The sequence below is a fragment of the Tursiops truncatus genome, chromosome 10 (assembly GCF_011762595.2).
Source record: "Tursiops truncatus isolate mTurTru1 chromosome 10, mTurTru1.mat.Y, whole genome shotgun sequence".
NCBI classification, from domain to species: Eukaryota; Metazoa; Chordata; class Mammalia; order Artiodactyla; family Delphinidae; genus Tursiops; species Tursiops truncatus.
Window position 1 is genome coordinate 2,858,602 of NC_047043.1, and position 26,059 is coordinate 2,884,660.

Below are 26,059 nucleotides of genomic sequence, written 5' to 3' on the forward strand. Positions count from 1 at the left end.
TCATTGTTTACAGCTGAGAGCCACTGATCGCTAACAAAGGCCTCCTCTGAACAGGCAGAGAACCACTGTACATTTCCTGAAGAAAGCAAAGAATTGAAGGAGTGCTGTCAGAACACACAACCTGTACTCACTCAGACACCACCGTGGCCACTAGTGGCTCATGGCAAAATGAAGGGATGGTCCATCTGGGCAGGTAACTTTTAATCTGATGAAAAGGGAACACAGCAAGGCATTCGTCTTGGGAGGAACGTATAATTAGCATCCATGGCTTTTTCCTCCTCTTCTGTAATTAGGATTTAGAGCATCCAAACCAAGACACATGATCTGAGTGTATCTGAGGGAACAACGGGCAAGAGCTCTATGAAACTGGGATTGTTCCAGCAAACTCATGATTTGTAGCCACCGTGGAAGCAGGCTTCACTTCAAACTCATCTTGAGGAACTTGGTCTCCCAAATGCTTCCGTCGTCTCACTCTCCTAGCAGGAAGTTTCTGCGTTTCATGTCTTGCCAGTGTTATTAAGACTCCTTATAATTAGACGTTTACTTGATTGAGCTCACGTGGGAACTTCAATCGCAAACATACAAGATCCCGGTCCTGCGGAGCCTTGTCAGTGGGGAGACAGATAGAAACAATCGCTCCGATTTCATTACAAATTACATGAAAGAAAAGTACAGGAAGTTATAAGCCCATCACAGGGAACGTAATGCGGATGAGAGTCATAGAAGGTGCGTCAGTCAGGCTCTTGCTGGCAGGTAACAGTGACTAATGCTGGCTGACGTAAGCAGGAAAAATACTGTGCTGAAAGAGGCTGCTGGATACTTAATAGATTGCTGGACAGGCTGGAAACCTGGCTCAGAGCCTCCTCAGCCAGAATGGACGCCCACAGTCACACCACGAAATGCAGGGCAGCTGGGCCGCAGGCAGCTCCCACCCTCCTGACTCAGACCCGACTCTCCTCACGGCTCCTGCTTCGTCGCGTCACTAGCTTCTACCCCTATATCTGGGAGGAGTCACTGGACTGGGAAAGCCTCGGTCACGTATCTGCCCCTTTCCTGCAAAGAGACTGAGAACACAAATGCTCTGTGTTCTTAACAGAAATACTCCCCCTTAAGCTGTAAAGTCCTCGGCGTTCTTAAACCTGGCAAGAGAAGTTGCTCCATCCGTTTACTTTCAAGAGAACTGAAGAGAATAAAACAATTGCCACAGAGAAAACAGTTTTCAATTATTTTTTGAAGTCAGAACAGCATAAAGACGTTACCATCATACCCTTATTGGACGGTGTTTTGGGAGTCTCCAAGCTAATAAAATTGCACAGAAGGAAGAAGAAATAAGTGGTATGAAAATTGGAGGAGAGGAAGTAAAATTATTACGTCCAGATTTATGATTTCATTTTAGAAAAAAAAGTAAATAAGGAAAAATTAGCAAAGGGTATCAGTATGGTGGTCAGTTACTAATTTCAGAAGCAAAAGCGCTAGTTTTCATGTACAAGTAACAACCAGTTAGAAAATATAATGGAAGAAAATAACCTATTTATAACTGCAACCACAATGATAACACATACAGGAATCAACTTTTTAAAATGTACGTGTTTCTACAGAATGAAAATAGTAAACCTTTACTATGGTACGTAGAAAAATTAAACACTCACAGGAAAAACATACTGTGCTCTTAGAGAGATCTGATATTGCAGAGATGTCAAATATTCTTAATTCATAAAATTAATATGAACCCTACAAAAATACCACCAGGACTCATTTTTAATAATCTAGGCCAGCGGTTCTCGACTATGGGTAGTTTTGCCCCCGAGAGGACCTTTGACAATCTAATGTTTGGCAGAGTGGGGTGCTATTGGCTTCTAGTGGGTGGAGCTAGGGATGCCGCTATTAACATCCCACAAGGCCAGGACAGTACCCACAGCAAAATGTTAATAACACTGAGGTTGAGACTCTGAGACAGAAGGACTGACCCTTAAGTCCCCGGTTGAGGGGTGGGGAGGAGGTAGGGGTCACGCAAGACCAGTCAGGAAAATTCCTGGGGGACAAGCGCGGACAGTGTTAAGGGACTAGTCTATTTACATATTCAAGAGCATGCTATAGCATCTACAGAGGTTGGAACAGTAGGGTTCTCATCCTGGCACCACTGACATTTGGGGCCAGTAAGTCTTTGCTGTGGGGACCTGTCCCGTGCTCTATAGGATACTGGGCAGCCCATGCCCAAAATTCCAGCTGCACGCCTCTCCCCTCAGCTGTGACAATCAAAAATGTTTCCAGACTTTATTAACCATCCTTCGGGGGGCAAAACTGTCCCTGAGTAATAACCACCGAGGTAGACATATTAATGGAACCGAACAGAGGATCTAGAAATAGACCTAAATACATTTAGGAATTTGATGCGATAAAGTCAGTATTTCAAATCAGTTGGGAAAGATTAGTCAACAAAAAGCAAGAGCAATTCAGCGGACAAAGGGTAGCCTTTCGACACGTGGTGCTGAGCAACTGGACATTGCAAGCCAAGAGATGAACACTCACCTGACCTCATGTCTTATACAAAAGTTAGCCAGATGTCTGGTTTCTGCTTCAACAAGTCAAAAGCTTGGCAGTCATCAGTCCCACCCTCACAATAAGAAAAAAGCAAAGCAAACTGTAAATCTATAACTCTTCTTAGATCCTTCAGAGAACTGAGGTCACAGGGCAGACTGCTGCCCCCAAACTGGAAAGACAGGTAAGTACAGAAACTCACAGCTGAATACAGAGACTCATAGCTTACTGGAGACAGAAGCCACAGGGGCAAGTAACCAATGGACAGGAAAACTCGCATGGTAGCTGGCTAACTCTTTGAGCCTGAGTGTGGGCTAGCTTGAGATCCAAAACCTCTGGGGCCCAAGCTTGGTGGCAGGGGGTAGGGTGTCCTCACTTCCATGAGTTTTCCTCCAGGAGGCCCCACCAGGCTCTCAGGGTGAAGAGCAGAGAAAAAGCCCCTTCTGCTTGCAGCAGGGGACGGGGAGAAGTAACCATTTAAAAATATGCCCAGGGGGCTTCCCTGGTGGCGCAGTGGTTGAGAGTCCGCCTGCCGATGCAGGGGATGCGGGTTCGTGCCCCGGTCCGGGAAGATCCCACGTGCCGCGGAGCGGCTGGGCCCGTGAGCCATGGCCGCTGAGCCGGCGCGTCCGGGGCCTGTGCTCCGCAACGGGAGAGGCCACAACAGTGAGAGGCCCGCATACAGCAAAATAAATAAATAAATAAAATAAAAATATGCCCAGAGAGATCTTTTCTGATTAGCACTGGGCTTCCCTCAAAGGAAACTCCTTTACCAGAGACTTAACCGACAGGGCGTGGGGTGGGGTGGGGACCGGAAGTACCCAAGTCCAACCCCCTCTAGCCTTCCTGTCTCACCTGCGGGGCAGGGGATGAAAAGCCAAGAAGCACACGTGAAAGTCACGGCCCAGCAGCACTGCCTCAGCAAAGGACTGGGTCCTAATCGCAAGACCCTCCACACCTTACGACCAAACCAGTCGGCCCCTGCCTACTAATGCACATGGGATTGCAGCTGGAAGAACTACGAGGCTGAGATTCTTTGAAAGAAGGGGTCTCTAGAGAAACCCCAAGACCACTGAAGACACAAAAACAAGGACACTGGAGGACTGAAGACTCTGCCAGCCTTAAGCACAAAATAACTCCTAGCCAGATAAACGTAAAACCTCGCACTAGGGGCCTTCTGCCTCAGTTTCTGTTGCCAATGAATCGTATCTGGCTTTCAAAAGAAAATTATAAGGCATGTTAAAAAATCTTTTTAAGTCTAAGAGACAAAGCAAGCATCAAAACCAGACTCAGATATGACAGTTTGGAATTATTTTTGGAATTATCAGACCAGGAATTTAAAATAACTCCAATTAACATGCTAATGGCTCACATGGAAAAAGGCAGGCAACAGGCAAGAACAGATGCTTAATGTAAACAGAGAGAAATGAACTCTAGGAAAGAGTCAAAAGGAGATGCTAGAAACCAGAACCACTGAAACTTTCTGTTGAAATGAAGAAAGCCTTCACCGGGCTCATTAGCAGACTGGACACGGCTAAGGAAAGAATCAGTGAGCTTTAAGCTATGTCCATAGAAATTTCCCAAACTAAAATGCAAAGAGAAAAAGGAATAATTAATAAGAAAAGAAACATAATATGCAAGAGCTGTGGGACAATTACAATTGTTAGGATACACTTAATGAGAATACCAAAAGGAGAAGAAAAAGAGGAACGAACAGAAGAAATCCTTACAGTAAAAATGGCAGAGAATTTTCAAAACTTAATGACAGAAACCAAACTATGGACCCAAAGGGCAGAGAACACAAATCAGGATAAATACTAACAAATCTACACCCAGGCTTAGCGTATTCAAAGTGCAGAAAACCAAAGGCACAGAGAAATTTTGAAAGAACCCAGAGGAGCGGGGGAAACATCTTACCTATAGAGGAGCAAAGATAAGAACTACATCAGACTTCTCTTCTGTCTTTATTTCAAGATGGCATGATTGACTATGTACAAGATCCAAAAGAATCGACCAAAAAACTCCTGAAACTAATAATCAATTACAGCAAAGTTGCAGGATACAAGGTTAATTTACAGAAGTCAACTGCTTTCTTATATACCAACAATGAACAAGTGGAATTTGAAATTTAAAACACAATACCGTTTATATTAGTACCCCCAAAATGAAATACTTAGGTAGAGATCTGAAAAAATATATACAAGATCCATATGAGGGAAATGACAGAACTCTGATGAACAATTTTAAGGTAGAAATAAATAAATGGAGAGATATTCCATGTCTGCAGATAGAAAGACTCAATATTGTCAAGACACCAGTTCTTCCCAACTTAATCTATAGAGTCAGTGCAATCCCAGTAAAATTCCAGCAAGTTACTTTGTGGACATTGACGAACTGTTTCTAAAATTTATATGGAGAGGCAGAAGACCCAGAGTAGCCGACACACACAGAAGGAGAACAAAGTTGGAGGGGTGACACTATCTGAATTCAAGACTTACTATAAAGCTACAGTAAAGGATAGCGTGGTATGGGTGAACGAATAAGCAAATAGATCGATGGAACAGAATAGAGAAACAGACCCAAATAAATATAGTCACCCGCTCTTTGACAAAGGAGCAAAGGCGATATAATGGAGCAAAGATAGTATTTGCAACAGATGGTGTTGGAACAACTGGACATCCACAAGCGTAAAAATGAATCTAGACACAGACCTTACACCTTTCACAAAAATCAGCTCAAAATGGATCCTGGACTTAAATGTAAAATGCAAAACTATAAAACTCCTAGAAGATAACATAGGTGAAAACCTAGATGACCTTGGTTATGAATATGAGCAACACCAAAGGTGGGATTCATGAAAGAAAGAGTTGATAAGCTAGACTTCATTAAAATTAAAAACGTCTGCTCTGCAGGAGATAATGTCCAGGGAATGAGAAGGCCAGCTACAGACTGGGAGAAAATATTTGCAGAAGACACATCTGATAGAGTACTGTTATCCAAAATATACAAAGAATCTTAAACCTCAACAGTAAGTAAACAAACAAAAATTACTTCAAAGATCTTAACAGATATATCTCACCAAAGAAAATATACAGATAGCAAATAAGCATATAAAAATATTCCCCACATCATATGTCATCAGGGAAATGCAAATTAAAACAGCCATGCGCTGCCACTACACACCTATGCGAATGGCCAAAATCTGGAACACTGACAACACCAAACTCTGGCGAGTTTGTGGAGCCACAGGAGCTCTGGTTTATGGCCGGTCCCTCTGGAAGACGGTCTGGCAGTTTCTTACAAAACTGAACATAATGTGACCATATGATCCAGCAATTGCACTTTTTGATATTTACTGAAAGGAGTTGAAAACTTATGTCCACACAGAAACCTGCAGCAGGATGTTTATAGCAGCTTTATTCATAAACGCCAAAATGTGGAAGCAAACAAGATGTCCTTTAGTAGGTGAAAGGATAAATAAATTGTGGTACATCCAGGCAATGACATATCATTCAGCGCTAATGATATTAGAAATGAGCGGTAAGACCATGAAGAGACAGGGAGGACCTTTAAATGCATATTATTCAGTGAAAGAAGCCAATCGGAAAAGGCTACATACCGTATGATTCCAACTCTATGACGTTCCAGAAAAGGCAAAACTATGAAGACAGTGGAAAGACCAGTGGTTGCCAGGGGTTGGAGGGTGGTGGGGAGAAGGGATGAACAGATGGAACACTGAGGATTTTTAGGGCAGTGAGGACACTCTGTGTGATGCCATGATGATGGGTATGTGTCACATACTCTTGTGCAAATCCACATAATGTCAACACCAAGAGTGAACTGTAATGTAAACTATGGACACTGGGTGATTATGACGTGTTAGTGCGGGTTCACCAGTCGTGACAAATGCACTGCTCTGCTGGGGGTGCTGAGCGTGGTGGGGGGGCGGGGATGGGGAGTCGCTGTACATTCCTCTCAATTTTGCCGTGAACCTAAAACCGGTCTTACGGAAAGTCTTAGAAAAAGAACGCATCGCCATTTATAGCATCACCATATAAAAGTGAAACAGGCATAAATCTATTAAAAATAGGTACAGGATCTATATGAGGAGAATTATTGATACAAATCTCTGGTGAAAGAAATCAAAGAAGATCTAAATGAACGGAGAGATATTCCATGTTCACGGATACGAAGACTCAACATTATTGTCTGTTCTTCCCAAGTTGATCTGTAAATTCAACACAAGCACAATCAAAGCCCCAGAAGTTATTTTGTGGATGTCAAAACAATGATTCCAGAGTTTATATGGATTTGGTAAAAGACTCAGAATAGACAACACAATACTGAAGAAGAAGAAAGTTAAAGGACTAACACTACCTGACTTCAAACTTACTCTAAAGCTACGGTAATCAAGGGAGCACGGTACTGGTGAAAGAAGACACAAATTGAACAGTGACATGGAACTGAGAGCCCAGAAATAGCCCCTCACAAATACAGTCAACACATCTTTGACAAGGGAGCAAAAGTAAGTCAGTGGAGAAGATAATAATTTAACCATAATGCTGGGAAAACTGGAATCCATATGTAGAAAAATAGAAGATAATATCTGCAGTGAAATCCTCCCAGAGTTTGAATTACTGGTGTAGACGCCTTCCTGAGAGCGATTTTAGAAGGAGGAAGTGGGCAGTATGCACTGGGTGCCAGCGTTGTCTCGCTGTGTTTGGGGAGAGGTGTGGGTGTGGGTCTGCTGGGAAGAGAATGTTTCGGAAAGAGGAGAAATGCTGCAAGCGGAGATGGAGGTTGCTGAGGAAAAGCTCTCAGCCCATCCTACCAAGCTGCACCCTGCCTTACCCCGTCTTCTGATGGCATCTTTCACGATTCCTTAATTCCAGAAAGCGTCACCCTGAGGAGCTCTCCCTGGTGCTCTGTTCACCTGGGGGAGCAGGTAAGGGACAGCTCAGCACCCACTGCCCTGGAGTCCCAGGGTTGCATCACCTCAGTCTGAAAGCTGCTGGCTGCGACGTGCTGGGGGTCCCCGCCTGCTTCCTGGTTGAGTACAGACAAGGAAGCAAAGGGGCCTGCCCGCCTCCCTGGCCCGCCCCCGCCGTCCTGGGGCTTCTCCCTGCTCCTCTTTGATGGGGGTCTGCCCAGTCGCTCCCCATCTAGGTGCCGCCATGGATCTTCGGCAGTCAAGTTCATTAATCTCACCAAGGTGCAAGAAGTATTTCCCACACTTGGGATTGACGTTCCATCAGGTCCCGTAGAATACGGCAGCACATAAAATGCCTAGTTACCCACCCACCAAACTGCCTTTCCCTCCAGAAACAGGAGAGGCCGACGGAGATGTCGCCTGCCGTCCTTCTGCTTCCTTTAGTCCTGGGGTCATGAATAGTCATATATGCAAATAGGACACCCTCCCCCGCCTCTGGTCAATCGTCTATTAACTGAAATCTTACCCGAAGCCTCCCTCTCAGCCCCTAGCGGACGGCAAATCAGGGTCCTAAACCTGATGAAACACGCATTGCTCTGGGTGGTATCTCTCCAGGCAAGGCTGTCTTCTGGAATTCAGATTCTCCGCACAAACGGCATCCTGGCAGGACACCCGCGTTGCGCGTTTGCAAGTCAGGCCCTCTGAGGCTAAATTATGCGTTTGCCCAGGTCACAGAAAGCTGGTAGAAAGTGGATTTTCCACTTGGCGCTTGCGCCAGTCAGCTCCGCTGCACCAAAAATGGACTCCATTCACTATGTATTTGCATTTACAGACCACAGGGCCAGGCAAAGCTGTTAGTCTCCCTCCTTCCCTCACCACCCCTTTTAAAAGGTTGCCCTGGAAGCCTTCCGCTGAAGTGACAGCTGGGGACTTGCTTTTTGCTCCCTTTCATCACCGCCTGAATCTCCCCGAGCAGCTTTTGAAGCCCAGGGAGCTCAGTTTTCTTGCAAGGATGCATTTCCCACAGAGAGGTCCCCGTTACGTGTCGGACATGAAGCTCTGTAGTCCTGGCCCTACACACGTGTCCACAGCCCCGGGTCCTGGGGCCAGCTCTAGGTCTGGGGCCTTCTGACACCAGGAGGGCTCAAAGTTTGGGGACACCCTTTACATTCCACTTTTTTCAAGCCCAAGATGAGGCCAGTCGATCTGGCAAGCTTTGTGTTTTCTATCATTGTGAGAAGCCCCGAAAGCTATTAGAATAATACGATATTTCATTAGGGTACAACTCTTAGACCTAGGTAACTGGGGCCCCTGAACTAGGCCCCAGACTTTGGGGGGCCTACTCTGGCCTTCCTCCAGACGTGTCCCTCCTCACAGGGCCAGGCGTCCGAGAGCGGAGGGGAAAGTCCCACCTGAGGACGAGCTCCCCTTTTAAACGACCATCCCCAAGGGGTGACTAAGGGGAGGCTATTTGCAGCAGTGAGGGCTGGACAAGCGACACACACCCCAATGAGGCTGGCGGTCCCTCCAGGCGCAGGAAGGAGAACGGAGGTGGGCTGCACAGCGGCGCGGGGCTCCCTCTGTAAGGGGCAGGCCTCTTGAATTAGACCTCTAATGAACTGCCTCTTGAAAACAATGAAATCACACGAAATAAGAGCTACGTCAGGAAATGCAGGGTAAAGGGCACCATTTAACAGCAAGAGGCGTTTGTACCAGGGATGCATTTGGATCGTGTTCTGTGCTCACAGCCCCTTTGCCGGCTCGCCAAGCCGACGTCGTCTCATCCTACCCTGCCAGCACAGCGCGATGCCGTCTTTATACCCACCCCCCCAAAAGAGAGTCCCTTTAGGTCGACACCAAGAAAGACTAATCAATTCCTGGCTTACACTTAACTGTGGGCTGTCCTCCTTGTTCTCTTATCTTCTGATTATAAGTCTCTTCCCAAAGGAATGACCCTGGAGACAAAGCAGTACTGGGCTGTTGACCTGAGCAGTAGCTCCAATGCAGTCTGTGCGTGGCTTTCTGTAACAGCCACATGTTCTAGTTTATGAATTTGATGCTTTGACCTCTTGGGATGACCCCGGAGGGACTGCCCCTCCCAGGGTTACTCAAGGCCTAGCGACAGTAACAGACTCACTCGTGACAGTCTTCTTCATATTCAAACCATGCACCCAGAGCCCAGGACCCCCCCACCCCCTTTATCCACCTACCATCCCCCCTCATCAGCCAGGGCTGGGTACCACACAGCTAGGGGCAGCCCTGTGCCTGGAGTGCACTGAGACGCTTCACCCTGGCCAGTTAAGCCCGCTCAGCCTGCCTCACCTGCTCCCTCCCGTGGAAACCACATCAGAGGCTCTCGTCACAGGTTCCCCCTCCCTCTGACCCTGGCGCTGCCCCCCCGCCGCCTGCCCCCGCGGCCCCTCCTGTCATGCTGCCCCCTGCATCTTGGGGTCAGTGAGCACAACAAGCTGTCTTCTCAATGGCTGTCAGCTGCTCATCTGTTGACCTCCCCAAACCTGACTGATAACAAAACCTACGTTTTAAACCGCTCTCTGCCTTCCATTAGGAAGGAAGGAGGCAGCCCTGGCGGTTTAAGCTTTGGGCTGATCCCCGAGCTGCCTGGCATGGGGTGAGGGGAGGGGTGTGCCTCCCCGACAGCGGGAGTAGTGTGCCTCCGTCAGGGACACAGCCTCCTCGCTCCCGGGAACTGCCCTGAAGGGTTCTCTCTGTCGCCACAGACGGGAGCCCAGGGTCCCACTCCTCCAGTAACCGGGTGTGAGACCTCGGGCAATTGACTTAAATCGGCCTGTGTCGCTGTCTCCTCATCTGTAAAATGAGGATAAAACTCCACCCACTTCATGTAAGGAATAAAAGAGGTAGTACGTACAGCTCCCAGAACTGTGCCCCGCCGCAGACGCACTCAATGAGTTCAGGCTAGACCCACCTAATGCTGCAGTGGTCTCTGCTCTGGTGACCTAGCGTCAACCCCCCAGCAAGACTTTTAACTTTAGAGACTTTGGGAAAGAAGAAACTGCAGTATTACACGTGGGCTTGAAAAAACGTGTTGTTGTGTGATGCTGGTCACGGGCCAATTGGGGGATGCAGGCGGCCATTTGAGATGGTCCCCTGGATGGAAGAGACCTCGCTCGGTCTGCTCCATCCTCCAACTGCCATTTCCTTCTCAGCAGCAGTGGTTCTCAAAGTGTAGTCCCCAGACTAGCAAAATCAGCATCCCCTTAGAATGTGTTAGGAATGCACATTCTTGGGTCCCACCTACTGAACTAGAAACTCTGGGTTTGGGGTCCAGCAATCCATACCTAACAATCCCTGCAGGTGGCTCTGGGGTGCGCTCAAGTTTGAGAACCACTGTTACGTAGGAGTCAAACCACCCAGCACTGCTGGATCTGAGCCGGCTGGGAACGAGGGCAACTTCCCCAAGGGGTTTGGAATTTCCAAAACTTAGAACCAATAGAGACGATATAGCCGCATCTGAAACCTGCTCTCCCCAGACCCGTACAGTTTACATCAGCCCCGTGGGTGATGGAAACATTCCACCTACCACTTCTTCAGCTGGTCCATTGGCAGCTTCTCCAAAGGGCTCCCCTACCTTCCAGGGCCTGACCACTCCTTTCTCAGCCCCTGCCAGGAGGACGGGGGGCAGGGAGATGGGGCTGGGAGCTCGTCTACGACGAGGGCATCTGTCCCTGGCGAGTCAACATTCCTTATTGGCTGCTGCTTCAGACAACACTGCTGTCAATAATGCGTCCCTCAAAAGCCACCGGGAGGGTCTCGCCACCTCTCAGGACGTGAAAGGAGATGTTCTGTGTCTAAAATCGAAACTGCTTTTGGCTTGGATAGCGTTGTCTTGTAGAGTGCGGTGCACAAACACACATCAGTTGCAGAGAAATGTTATTCGGAAACTAATGGCAAGTCCCCCCCGGGCTATGCAGATAAACAGTGACCCGCAGAAGACACCCGGGAGAAGGTAGCTCTGGAAATGGAGGGAAGCTGTAGTTATACTTACACTTCTGGGACACCCAGGAAGAAACTCTTTTTCCAGCTCATTGAGACCTGCACCCACCCCCAGCTCCTCTACTTCCTCCTGTCTTGTACCCTCAAATACCCCTCCTGCCCCAGCCCAGACCAGGTCCATCAATTACAGCCTCTACCCCAGCGCTCCTCAAAACTTGGACCCCAGTTAAACCAGGATGTCCGGGTGGCACCCAGGCATCCGTGCATTTTTAAAGCTTCCCCGGTGACTCCAGTGCGCAGCCACGTTTGGGAACCAGGGCCTTCCTTTGTGCCTGCCATGACACCAACTCCGCCGCAGTCCAGTGCTGCTCTGCGACACCTGGCCTCAGCCACGGAGCCCGCAGGGGCAAACGGCGCTGTCTGACGTGCACCTCCCAACCTACCCTGGGACCGCAGGAAGTTCGTGTGCCCCTGGCTGTCACACTCTCCTATCTTCCACACCTGCTATGTCCAGACTTGCCATCTTCCTCAAACCCAGGCCCTTGTACCTTCTGTACACTTCTGTACCTTCTGTACCACTCAGCACATCCTCGCTCAGAACTCCCCTACCTCCTGTGGATTTCCTGACCCTTCTTTCTCCCACTCTTTTCTCCACAATGAAAGGAATATTCCCAGTTCCGCCCAAGACTAACCCCCTTCCTAGGTTCTGGATCCCCTCCCCAGGTGGCCACACTTGCTCCACTTACCCCCCATTCCTTGATTTGTAGCCCTCCCTCTGGACAGCTTTTCCCAGCAGCCAGTGAACATGCTCAAGCTTCCACCGACAAGAGTTAGTGTTTTTAAATGTCCATCACATTCCTGTCTTCCCCGATCAAACTCACCAGTGGCACCTGGTTGCATGTAATGTTGGTTGTCCCCAGTACCTGAGCTCCCTTTCTTCTGTAGTAATAGCATTTTTAGCTGGGCACATGGCAACCCAGAACAAAGACTACGTTTCCAGCTTCCCTTGCAATTAGATAAGCCTTGCGGGTTTCAGCCAATGGAATGTGAGCTTATGTGTTGTGTGATAGTTTGTAGGAATGTTCCTTAGAGTCAATGTAAGTGTGCACTTTGCCTCTTCTCCGCTCTCCATTTTGCTGGCTGGAATGTGGATGTGATGGTGGGAGCTAAAGCAGCCTTTCTGAACCATGAGGTGGAACCACATATTGATGATAATGGAGAATTAGGAGAGAAGGAGACTGACTCCCTAGTGATCATGAAGCTACAACACCAAACTTGGCCTGCCTGCATTTACCTGAGAGGGAACTAAACTTCTGTTTTGTTTAAGGTCCTGCTACTTTGACTTTTCTCTTCTTTGTAGCTGAACCTAATCCTAACTAATACACAATTTGGTACCAGGAGTAGGATTCTAGAGGTGGTTTATTGAAAGTTGTGTAGCAGAGGCGGTGAAGACCCGATATGGCAGTCTAGAAAGGGGTGACTTCTATTATTTCAGTTGCAAAATAGTTGTCAGAACGGTCAATTGTGAGCAACGCTGTGCTAAGCCATGTTGCAGCCTGAGGCAGAAGGGGATTAATCCTGCCTACATCTAAGAGTTTCATATTTTGTTCATCACAGACTTTTTAAAAATATCACTTTAAAACATTATTTATCTTGATTACTGAGGGTTGTTTTTTTTTTTGGTGCCCTTTAAATTTTGCACTTGAGGGGACTTCCCTGGTGGTCCAGCGGTTAAGACACCGCACTTCCATCGCAGGGGGCCCAGTTTCGATCCCTGGTCGGGGAACTGAGATCCCACATGCCGCGCAGCACAGCCAAAAAATAGAAGAAAAAAGTTAAAATTTTGCACTTCAGGGAAGTGCTTCACTTACCTCACCCCAGTCCCAGCCCTGCCCGTATGGTTACACCACATGCCATCCAGGGGCGCATCAGCAGGAGAGATTTAGAACACTTCTGTGTGTTGGTAACTTGTGATCTTTTTCAACAAAGTCCTACGAGAGAGAAATTAACTCTGGTTATAGCTATAGCTTATCTGCAGGCAGAGATGAAGGGGATAACTGTGTAAAGTGGACTCCCTTTGCTGTGCTTTGCAATCTAAACTCACCGAGAGCTCATCATTGGAATCTTCTGAGCTGAAAACATCCACTGCTTCTGCAGCGCAAACTTACAATATTACGAGCAGTGACTTCAAAGTGACAGCATGTGGCCACAAGTTTTTTTTAAAGCAACTTCCTCTAGGTTCTCTCTGCCGGGCAACAGGAACCTCCGCAGCAGCAAAGTCAAATCCCACTTAAGCCTTTGGCGTCAGATGGCCTCTAGGAAGCCACCGTCGTGTTGGAAGAGAAGGAGATGGCAGAGCACAAAGGCTGTAATTCAGTCTTCAGGTTTAAAACTCTGTCACGATAGGTACTCATTTGTGGTTATTTTTCGAGAAACTGAAGCTAAACAGATGGAAAGCTTACACTTTGAGGAGCTCAAATTACTAAGAAATCATAGAGCTGGCCTGAAATAGCCCAAATTGTTCAATCTTTGAGGCGCTCTCAGAACCCCACAACTGGCCCGGCTGGAAGCGTGGCGCCCATTCTCCAATGCCCCCTTCAGAGGCGGCCATCCAGACACCACACAGCAAGGAAGCGCCCTCCTACCCCGCCTCCCGGAGGGCAGGCCCAGGCCCAGAGCACAGTGCGCACAGAGCAGAACCGGTGCTGCAGAGGAGACGATGCTTCTCCACCCTGCTCGGGTGTCTCCTTGAGGACATAACAGGCCCAACAAGAGGTGCAAACTTTTGATTTCATGATGCGAGGTGACAAGCCCTCTGACTCCATCACCCGACATCCTCATCTCCAGTGGATGACACCCCAGGCATCCAAGCTTCCAAGACGCCCCAGGCATCCTGGAGGCAATCACAGCAGATAAGAGAAGGTTTAGTTGTTCCTTCTCCTCCTTTGCTGTATACATGCTGAAGTTCGATCTAGACTTCTAGGCGTTTCCGTTCTACCTGCCACGCACATGATGGGTTCATTGATCATTATTCTACATTGAATTGTGTTCTCTCTTCTGGTTTGCTACAGAGGGGCTTGGCTGCATTGTTTTACTCTCCCCACCAGGGGCTGCCATACGGACTAACGAGTGGACACACTCCTGGTGGAAGGGGCTCTCCCTGCTCTATCTCCAGGGGTTGGTATTGGTGCTTCCCATCCTCCTTTTACTGGAATTTCTCTTGTGATCGCCCTGCTCCTATCCAACCTTGTATTTTGGGTGTGTTGGGAGAGGTGTTTCATCTCCTGGTTTATAGGTCACCAGAACGGGAGGCACCTATCTGGACTAAGAAAACGGCTGTGTGTCACCCAGACATGTTAGACGTTGAACTACCTTTGAAAATACAGGTTTTATTATTATTTAGGTCTGGCAAGGCCTATAGATCAGGAGATGATTGTCCTTGAAAAGATACTTTGTTACTCACAGATCCCAAGGGGAGAGGGCACACCAGCCACAGGGGCCCACACGGGGAAGCACGGGTTTGTCAGGAGGCCAGGGAGGGGTGAGCTCTCGGAAGAGCCTCTATTGTGGTTTCAGTGGGAAGGAACAGGCGAGTCGGGGTGAGCAAGTGTAGGATTGGCTGGTTTGAATCATTTCAGTGGGCTCCGAGGTGTAGGTCTGTCCCTGGCTGTCCGGTTCCCAGCCCCAGGTGATGAGGGCAGGTGACCGTGGCCCAGAGCGTGGGTGCTGGTAAAGGAGGTGATGGGGCTGTGGGTTCTGGATTTGTTGGTTTGTATTTGAAAGGCTCACTGTGGGCAAATTGTTTACTGTCTCCAGAACTGGCTAAACTTGAGAGGGGCAGTCCCTCCATAGGGGATGCCTATGTTCTACTGGAGAAAAGGAGGGTGCCCGTGAGTGGTGACAGAGGTGTTGCAAGTTGATCCCAATATATACACCCCCTTCTTCTGTAGTAATATAATTATTTGCTGGGCACATGGCCTCTCAAAATCTACATTTTCTAGCTATTTTTTCAACTAGGTTTAGTTATGAACTAAATACTAGCCAACGTGATATATACATGTCATGTAGCAGTTTCCAGTAAACTTCTTTAAGATACACTAATTCCAACCCCTTGCTGCTTTTTCTCCTACTTTTCTTCTTCTGGCTAGCTGGAATGCAGATGTGACAGATGGAGCTGGGGCAGCTGTATTGGCTCATGAGGTAAAAACCACACGTTTAGGATGTCAGAACCACAAAGTAGAAGCTCAAATCCCTGGGCTGCCTTTATGACAATATGGGTAAATATTAATCTACTTTAATTCACTGATATTTTCAATTTTCTGATGCTCACAGAAGACCCTAAGTTAACTAATTAAATAATCTAGATAAAGCTAAGATGTTTCATGGGCCATGTCACCACTGTATTGCATTCAGACACCAATCTAACATCCAAAGCAATTACAAAGCTGTTTAAGTCTTTAAAACTGTCTCTAAAAAATGCCAAAGTGGATTTTTATTCATAATACACAGTGCGCTTATTAAAATCCTCTTTTCCCTTTTCTTTCTCTTACATTGTAGACAGAGCAGCATCCCCCAAATCTCTCTTCCAGTGCTGTTCTCTCTCTCAATTGCTCCCCATCTCCTTTCTCCTCACTCACCTCTGCTCCCTTTCTGGATTTACTCTTTTCCTTTGGTACAAAGCTTTCTGCTCTTTGAAATAAAAATAAATCATTTTGGGCTTCCCTGGTGGCGCAGTGGTTGAGAGTCCGCCTGCCGATGCAGGGAACACGGGTTCGTGCCCCGGTCCGGGAAGATCCCACATGCCACGGAGCGGCTGGGCCCGTGAGCCATGGCCGCTGAGCCTGCGCGTCCGGAGCCTGTGCTCCGCAACGGGAGAGGCCACAGCAGTGAGAGGCCCGCATACCGCAAAAAAAAAAAAATAATAAATCATTTCAAATTCCTTTCAATTCTCTATCACCATGTTGATCAACATAACAAAAAGCCCCAATGCTATCGTACAACAATAAAGCATCCTTCTTTCCAAAGAAAGGAAGGAGAAGTCTTCTGCGAATACTCAGGTGTTAACCTTTTTTTTCCTCTGTCATACTTTACTTAGGGTTGGTCAATTTGAGAACTCATAGATCCCCTGGAAGATTCTATCCACCTTACCTTGAAAAACAGCACACTGAAACTAAAATGTGATTTTAAGCCGTCACTTGGCACCAGCATGACCATGAATGTGAATGTCTGGCTAAAAGATGCTTATCCAGATAATCTAAAACATGTTCCCTTTATCGTCACCAAAATAAAATCACAATATTTAAATATTCTCATAAAGATCCCTTGAATGACACAGACTGTATCTGCACACCTCCAGGGGCCTGAAACACCTAATGAAGAAATGCTAGTATAATTCACTTTACACACTTTGAAAGTTCTATCACGTTTTCAAGAACTATAGAAAAACCTTCTCAGGAATTTTGATATAACAGCTGCTTTTCCTATAAAACAGAATTAATGATCGCTGTACAGTATTAATTGTCGAATTAAATTAGGAAATGTGTATGGAAATGCTTAGGAAATTCCAAAGCTTGGTACAAATATAAAGATTTTATGTAATGTGAGTACACAAGTTCATGGCTGACTCAAAGACAAAATATTTTTTTTTAATATTGGAAATCAGTCCTTACAAGATATACTTTAAAATAACTAAAAAAAAAAAAAAAATCACACCCACAATTTGTCCCAGTAGACCAGCTAATTTGCTGTCTGATAAACTTACTAACACAGAAGGGTTTATTGATATTGCTTCTCTGCTAAAGAGAAATATTCTGGGAACAGATGCAGAAAAAGATAAATAAATATGTCGGTCTGGCAGAGGAGTTGAAACAAATGTGAAATTAAAGGACATCAAAACAAAGCTAGTAATCATCTCTGGGACGGTGGTGATTCCACAGATGTCAATTAAGCACCACAAGATGGATTAGATCCACTAACCATCACTGGTCAATTCAGAAGGCACCAGTTCTGGATACCTGCCAACATAATTGGATATTTTTGTTTCTCCAAGACATAATTACAATGTGCTTATCTTGTGTTACATACACATTGAGACCAGGTTCATCTGAAAATATACTAATAAGTATCCTGGGACTCCCTCAAGGTGGAGAATGTTTTCCTCTATAAAAACAAGGTACAGTCAACGCTCCACATCCATGGGTTCCGTATGCGTAGATGTGACCAACGACAGATCAAAAACATATATATTTTTTAATTGCAGGAAGTTCCAAAACACAAAACCTGACTTTGCTGCATGTTGGTAGCTATTTACGTAGCATTTACATTGTATTAGGTATTAGAAGTAATCTAGAGATTAAAGTATTATAGGAGAATGTGTGTAGGTTGTATGCAAATATTATGCCATTTAATAGAAGGAATTTAAGCATCCGTGGGAGGTCCTAGGACCAATCCCCCATGGATACTGAGGGACGACTGTATATTCAGTTACAGAAATGGTATCCCTGACTATGGTCCAAATAAACAAGTTGACATGAAACTAAGTGGCCCAGCGGCAAAGCTGATCATTTTAGAACACATCTCTGGACTGCTCTTTGCAAGGAGTTTTAATGTCTAGACAGGTGTGACCTGAAGCCAAATTCCTAGATGACAAAGGTATGATACGCTGGTCAGGTATCAGGGAGATGGTAAGAGTGTGGAGCAGGTCGAATGGGAGGCTGCACGTGTTACACGGCAGAAGTGGTGGAATCTTCCAGGTGGTCTAATCTACTGGACTTTCTTGAAAGTTATCCATCTAGTTCTGTAGATGTCCTATGTATGTTCACAACAAAATGACTAGGAATAAAGGCAAAAGGAATCTGAGGCCTTAACTCTTTTTGGTGGATTAGAGACCCTCTAGGTTAGTATTGTCCAAGCAGAAGACATGGACCCAGATGGTGCATGAAAGAATTCATTGAGATTTGGGAAAAAAATATTAGAATTTCTATTTATAACTTTAACTTTTTATTGCAGTGAAATATACCTAACATAAAATGTACCATTCTAACCTTTTTTTTTTTTTTTTTTTTTTTTTTTTTTTGCGGTACGTGGGCCTTTTACTGTTGTGGCCTCTCCCATTGCGGAGCACAGGCTCCGGATGCGCAGGCTCAGCGGCCATGGCTCATGGGCCCAGCCGCTCCGTGGCATGTGGGATCTTCCCAGACTGGGGCTCGAACCCATGTCCCCTGCATCGGCAGGCGGACTCTCAACCACTGCGCCACCAGGGAAGCCCTCCATACCCTTTTAATACTAACTCCCCACCTGCCCCTCTCCCAGCCTCTGGCCAGCACTATTCTATTTTCTGTTTCTATGAATTTGACTGCTCTGGGGAACTCATACAAGTAAAATCATATACTATTTGTCCTTTTGTGACTGACTTATTTCACTGAGCACAGCATCTTCAAGGTTTGTCCACGTTGCAGCATGTGTAAGAATTTCCTTCCTTTTCATGACTGAATAAAGTTCCATTGTAAGTGTATAGATTCTGTTTATCCATTCATCTATCAATGGACACGAAGTTTGTTGCGCCTTTTGACTATTGTGAATGATGCTGCTATGAACATGGGTGTGCAAATATATGTTTGAGTCCTGCTTTCATTATTTTGGGTATATACCCAGAAGTAGAATTACTGAATCGCACAGAAATTCTATTTTTAATTTTTTGAGGAACCACTGTACTGTTTTCCACGATGGCTTCACCATTTTACGTTCCCACCAACAGTGCACAAGCGTTCCAACTTTACCACATCTTCATCAACACTTGTTATTTTCTGTTTTTTATTTTTAATATATTGGCACCCTAATGGTGTGAAGAAGCATTTCATTGTGGTTTCGATTTGCATTTCCCTAATGATTGGTGATGTTAAGCATCTTTTCATGTGCTTATTGGCCATCTGTGTATCTTCTTTACAGACATGTCTATTCAAGTTCTTGGTCCATTTTCAAGTAAGATTTTTGTTGTTGTTGAGTTGTAGGGGTTCAGTGTATATATATATATATATGCTGGATAATAATCTCTTATCAGATAAATGATTAGCAAATAGTTCTGCCCATGTTGTGGGTTGCCTTTTTATTCTGTAGATAGTTTCCTTTGATGCGTGAAACTTTAAATTTTGATGTATTCCAATTTATCTAATTTTCCTTTTGCTACTTATGCTTTTGGTATCATATCCAAGAAATCATTGCCAAATCCAGTGTCATAGAGCATTCCTTCTATGTCTTCCTCTCTAAGAGTTTTATAGTTTTATCTCACGTGCTTAGGTCTTTGGTCCGCTTTGAGTTAAATTTTTGTATATGATGTAAGGTAAGGGTCCAATTTCATTCTTTGGCCTGTGGATATCCAGTTTTTCCAGCATCATTTGTTAGAAGGTCTGTTCTTCCCCCATTGAATGGTCTTGGCACCCTTGTCAAAAATCATTTGACTCTGTATGTGAGGGTTTATTTCTGGGCTCTCTATTCCATTCCTTTGGTCTATATGTTTGTCACACTGCTTTGATTACTATAGATTTGCAGTAAGTTTTGAAATTAAGAAGTGTGAGACCTTCAAATTTATTATTCTTTTTCAAAATTGTTTTGGTTATTTGATGTCCCTTGAGATTCCATATGAATTGTAGAATAGATTTTTCTATTTCTGCACAAAACCAACATTTTGGGATTTTGATAGGGATTGCCTTGAATCTGTAGATCATTTTGGGTGGAATGGACATCTTAACCATATGAAGTCTTCTAATTCATAACATGGGCTGTCTTTCCATTTATGTATCTCTTCATTAATTTATTTCAGCAACGTTTCATAGTTTTCAGTGTACAATCTGTCTCCTTGGTTAAGTTTATTCCTAAGTTATTATATTCTTTTCATACTATTGTAAATGGAATTGTTTCCTTAATTTCCTTTTCAGATTGTTCATTGCTAGTGTGTAGAAATGCAACTAATTTTTATATGTTGATTTTGTATCCTGCGACTTTGCAGTTCATTTATTAGTTCTAACAGGTATTTTTGATGAAATCTTTAGTGTTTTGTTTTTTTTTAACATGTAAGAATCATGTCATCCGCAGAGATACCGTTACTTTTTCCTTTTCAATTTGGATTCATTTTATCTCTTTTTCTCGCCCAATTCCTCTAGCTAAGACTTCCAGTTGTTGACTAGAAGTAGCAAAAGTGGGCATCCTTGTTTTATTCTCAACTTTAAAGGAAAAGTTGAGTTTTTCCACAGAGTACGATGCTAACAGTGAGTTTTTCATGTATGGTCTTTATACTGAGGTAGCTTCCTTTTATTTCTAGTTTTTTTTTTTTTTTTTAATTTCTAGTTTTTTATATGGCCTTTATATTAGGATACTTTCCTTTTATTCCTGGTTTGTTGGGTGTTTTTTTTATCATGAAAGGGTGGTGTTTTTTTAATTAAATGAAGGAATTTTGTCAAATGCTTTTTCTGTATCAACTGAGATGATCATGTGTTTATTTTTTCTTTATTCTGTTAATGTGATGTATTATATTGACTGATTTCCATATGTTGAAACGTCCTTGCATTCCAGGAGTAAATCCCACTTGGTCATGGGTAAAATCATTTTAATATGCTCTTGAATTCAGTTTTGCTAACATTTTTTGAGGATTTTTGCATCAATATTGATCAAGGATACAGGTTTGTAGTTTTCTTTTCTTATAGTATCTTACAGTATCCGGTTTTGGTATTAGGGTAATAATGGTGGCATAGAATGAGTTAGAAAACGGTCTCTCCTCTTCAATTTTTTGGAAGAGTTTGAGAAAAATTGTTGTTAATCTTTTTGAAAATGTTTGGTAGAATTCACCAGGGAAGCCAATCTGATCCTGGCCTTTTCTTTTCTGGGAGGTTTTGTTTTTTTTGTTTTTTTGTTTTTTTTTTTGCGGTACGCGGGCCTCTCACTGCTGTGGCCTCTCCCGTTGCGGAGCACAGGCTCTGGATGTGCAGGCTTAGCGGCCATGGCTCACGGGCCCAGCAGCTCGGCGGCGTGTGGGATCTTCCCTGACCGGGGCACGAACCCGCGTCCCCTGCATCGGCAGGCGGACTCTCAACCACTGCGCCACCAGGGAAGCCCTCTGGGAGGTTTTTGATTACTGATTCAATCTCCTTACTAGTTACAGATCGGATCAGATTTTCTATTTCTTCATGATTCAGTCTTGGTAGGTTGTGTGTCTAGGAATTTGTCTGTTTCATCCAGGTTATCCTATTTGTTGGTATACAATTGTCCATAATACTCTTTTGTAATCTTTTTAATTCTGTAAAATTAGTAGTGTCCCCTGTTTTATTTCTGATTTAAATTATTTGAATCTTTTCTCTTTTTTCTTAATCGGTCTGGCTAAAAATTTGTCAATTTTATTGATCTTTATGTACAACCAACTCTTGGTTTTATTGATTTTTAAATTGTTTTTTCTATTCTCTGTTTTATTTATCTCTAACTTTTATTGTTTCCTTCCTTCTGCTAGCTTTGGTTTAGTTTGTTTTACTTTTCCACTTCCTCAAGATATAAAGTTGGGCTGTTGATTTGAGATCTTTCTTCTTTTTAAGGTGTTTATAGCTAAAAATTTCCCTCTTAGCATTGCTTTTACTGCATCCCATAAATTTGGGTATGTTGTGTTTTTATTTGCATTTGTCTCAAGGTATATTCTAATTTCCCTTGTGATTCCTTCTTTTACCCACTGGTTGTTTAAGAGTGTGCTGTTTAACTTTCACATGTTTGTGAATTTTCCAACTTTCCTTCTGTTTGTGCTATCTAGTTTCATTTTACTGTGCTTGGAAAATCACAGTATGGTTTAAATCTTATTAAATCTATTAAGACTTGTTTTGTGCCTAACATATGGCCTATCCTGGAGAATGTTCCATGTTCCCTTTAGAAAAATGTATATTCTGCTGTTTGTTATTGGGTGGAGTGTTATGATACGTCTGTTAGGTTCAGTTGGTCTATAATGTTTTTCAAGTCTTCTCTTTCCTTACTGATCTCTGTGTGGTTCAGATTGTTCTATCCATTACTGAAAATGGTATTAAATTCTCCTCCTATTATTGTAGAGCTACTTATTTCTCGCTTCAATTCAATCAATATTTGCTTCATATATTTTGGGCTTCTAACATTTGGTGTTCGCATGTTTATAAGTATTATATATTCTTGGTGAATTGACCCTTTTATCTTTATGTAATGTTCTTCTTTGTCTCCCATAAGAGTTTTTTTTTTGTATTTTTTTTTTTGCGGTACACGGGCCTCTCACTGTTGTGGCCTCTCCCGTTGCGGAGCACAGGCTCCGGATGCACAGGCTCAGCGGCCATGACTCACGGGCCCAGCCGCTCCGCGGCATGTGGGATCTTCCCGGACTGGGGCACGAACGCGTGTCCCCTGCATCGGCAGGTGGACTCTCAACCACTGCGCCACCAGGGAAGCCCTCCAGTAACAGTTTTTGACTTAAAGTCTATTTTGTCTGAGATTGATATAGCCACCTCTGCTCTCTTTTGTTAACTATTTGCATGAAATATGTTTTTCCATTTTTTCATTTTCAATCTATATGTGTCCTTAGATCTACAGTGAGTATTTTGTATGCAGCATATAGTCAGATTCCATTTTTTAGTCCACTCTGCCAAACTACGTATTTTTATGGTAAGTTTAATCTATTTAGATTTATTTATTATTACTTTTATATTTTATTGAGTTTAATCACTCCTTACATAGCCATTTTGTACTCTGCATCAGAAAAGTAAAAAGTATCTGATACCCTTGAAAGTCTAAATCTAGCATTGATTGTGTCTATTGGCTCCCCTTTATTTGTGCAACTTATTTCCTTATGCATTTGGTAGTTCTTCTATTATGTTTTACTTCACTGAATGTAATCTGTGGGGACCCTGAGCACCTAACGTGGGGGCGCTTTACTTCTGAGACAGTCAAGAAACCTAACTTAGTTCCAGATCCCTCATTTTGCCACGGACTTAACACCCTGTTGACCACAACTGCTGGTATTTGCATTTGTTCAGCAATTTTAATGTCCAAGTTTGCTTATAATTTATCTTCTGGTTTCAATGCACTGTTTTATTTATTTACTTACTTTTTTAAATTAAACTTTTTATTTTGAGACAATTTTAGAGTCATATGCAGCTGCAAGAAATAATACAGAAACAGCCCATGTACCCTCCATCCACTTTCTCTTAATGGGAACATCTTGCAAAACTACGGTGCAGCATCACAATATTACAGGATATGGCCACTGATAGTCATTTACAGAACATCTCCATCACCACAAGAATCCCTCATGTTGCCCTTTTATAACCACATCCACTTCTCTTTCATCTACATCCCCTCCATTTTATGATTTTGTCATTTCAAGAATGCTATAAAAATGAAATTATCCACGTAATTTGGGGTGATTAACTTTTTCATTCAGTATAATTATCTGGAGATTCATTGTTGTGTGTATTAATAGATCATTCCTTTTTATTGCTGTATAGTATTCCATGGTGTGGATGGAGCACCATTTTTTGAACCTTTCACCTATTAGTTTTTAGTTTGGGTTATTAAAAAAAAGTTCTTATAAACATTCATGTACAGATTTTTCATGAATGTAAGTTTTCATTTCTCTGGGATAAATGCCCAAAAGTATCATTGCTGAGTCACATGGTAATTGCATGTTTAGTTTTGTTTGTATGTTTTTAAAAGAACCTGCTGAACTGTTTTCCAGAGTAGCTCTACCATTTTATATTCTCACCAGCAATGTATGAATGATTCAGTTTCTCCTCATCTTCACCAGCATTTGGGGTGTCACTAATTTTTATTTTAGCCATTCTGATGGGTGTATAGTAGTATCTCATTTTGGTTTTAATTTGCATTTTTCCCTAACGGCTGATGATACTGAACATCTCTTCATGTGTTTATTTGCTGTCTGTGTGTCTTCTTCATGAGATGTCTCTTTGTGTCTTTTGACTATTCTCTAATTGGATTGTTTGGTTTTGGCAGTTGAGTTTTGAGAGTTATGTATTCCAGATTTTAGTTTTTTGTCAGATATGTTGTCTGCAAATATTTCCTCCAATCTGTAGTCTGCCTTTTCATCCTCATAATAGGGTCTTTTGCAGAGCAAAAGTTTTTAATTTTGATGAAGTCCAATTCATTGTTTTTCCTCTTAGGAATTATGCTCTGGTGCCAAGTCTCAGAACTCTTTACTTAGCCCTAGATCCTGAGGTTTTATCCTGTGAAATTTTCTCAAAGGTTTATAGTTTTACATTTTACATTTAAGTTCATAATCCATGTCTAGTTAATTTTTAATACTATGTGAGACTTAGTTACTTTGGTTCCTTGAAAATTTCCCAGACTTTCTTGCAAGCTTAGCAATGGGTCAAAAATAATTTGGAAGAGAGGAATTTATCCAAAATCTAGCTGTATTATAATGGAAGATTCCTTTAGAATATCCCTTCAGAATATCTAATTCACCATACTTCATATTTATTTTAATTCCTAAAATAAATAGTTTAAGTTCTATTACTACTTAACATCAGACTACCAGTGTGGCTTTTGCTCATCTGTCTTTCATATATGGCTTACAAGGTCCTGAGGAGAGGAAGACTTTTGTGTCTGGTGGGGTGGGAACTGGGGCTCTCCCTGGCTTGTTTTCTTTCAGATTAGAAGCCCCTTTTGCACTTTGCGTGACTCTGATTACATGTGTGTCTGCCTCACAGTGTTTCAATTAAACTAATTCCGATAAGACACAATGACGACTTTAAAAGATTTTTACAAAAAACAAAACAAAACATTCTCTGTACTGAAGGTAGTACTAATACTGCAAACATAGATGAACAGCAGGATTGTGACAACACTGCCCCTCTGCTCCTGCCATGGGCTCTTACACAGCCCCACTGTCAGTAAAAGTAGTGACAATCCAACCTAATTTGACAAGGTCGCGGCCAAAAATCTTCAAAATCACCAAGGCAACTTTCTGAGACGTGGATTTACTATTATGAACAATGAGACCTGCCCTGAGTGTATCTTGCTCCGTAAAGGATATTAGCCATCATCGTTGTGCACATGGGTTTGAGGGAGGGAGACATTCAGCTGCAAAAAACCAAAATCCAACCACAGTGACTTAAGACCGAAGGGGGTTATTTTCCTCTAGAGGCAAGAACCTCGAGGCAGGCAGCCGTGGGCACTTGCCAGCCGCTGAGGGAATTATCCAGAACCCTGCTGCCTTCCGTCTGCTACCTCTGTCTTCCTCACCAAGTAGCTTTCGTCTTCAAAATGGCAGAACCACTGCTGCATCGCAGACAGACGTCTCTACTCACAGACATCTCGCTGCACTGCAGGCAGGAGGAAGGGCAAAGAGAATACGATGGTGAGGAAGACATGATTCTAAGTTTCAAGTAGCTTTCTTTTCCAGCAAATTTCCTTAATTATTTCCCATTTTTTATCTCCCTTCTCATATGAACTCAAAGCCAGAGTCTCTGAGGGTCAATGCTCCACGCTACACAGGAGGAGCTTCACTGCCTTCATGGTAAAAGTCATTTTTTTAATTAACATCTTTATTGGAGTATAATTGCTTTACAATGGTGTGTTAGTTTCTGCTTTATCACAAAGTGAATCAGT

General features: G+C 43.7%; 1 long non-coding RNA gene across 1 annotated transcript in view; it reads right to left on the reverse strand.

Annotated features, from left to right (window-relative positions):
- Positions 1–26,059, reverse strand: part of LOC141279626 (uncharacterized) — a 58,764-nt gene that overhangs the window by 26,974 nt on the left and 5,731 nt on the right. Inside the window, exon 2 of the long non-coding RNA XR_012334208.1 lies at positions 13,312–13,431. This is a non-coding gene — a long non-coding RNA (uncharacterized lncRNA). The remainder of the gene's footprint in view (positions 1–13,311; positions 13,432–26,059) is intronic.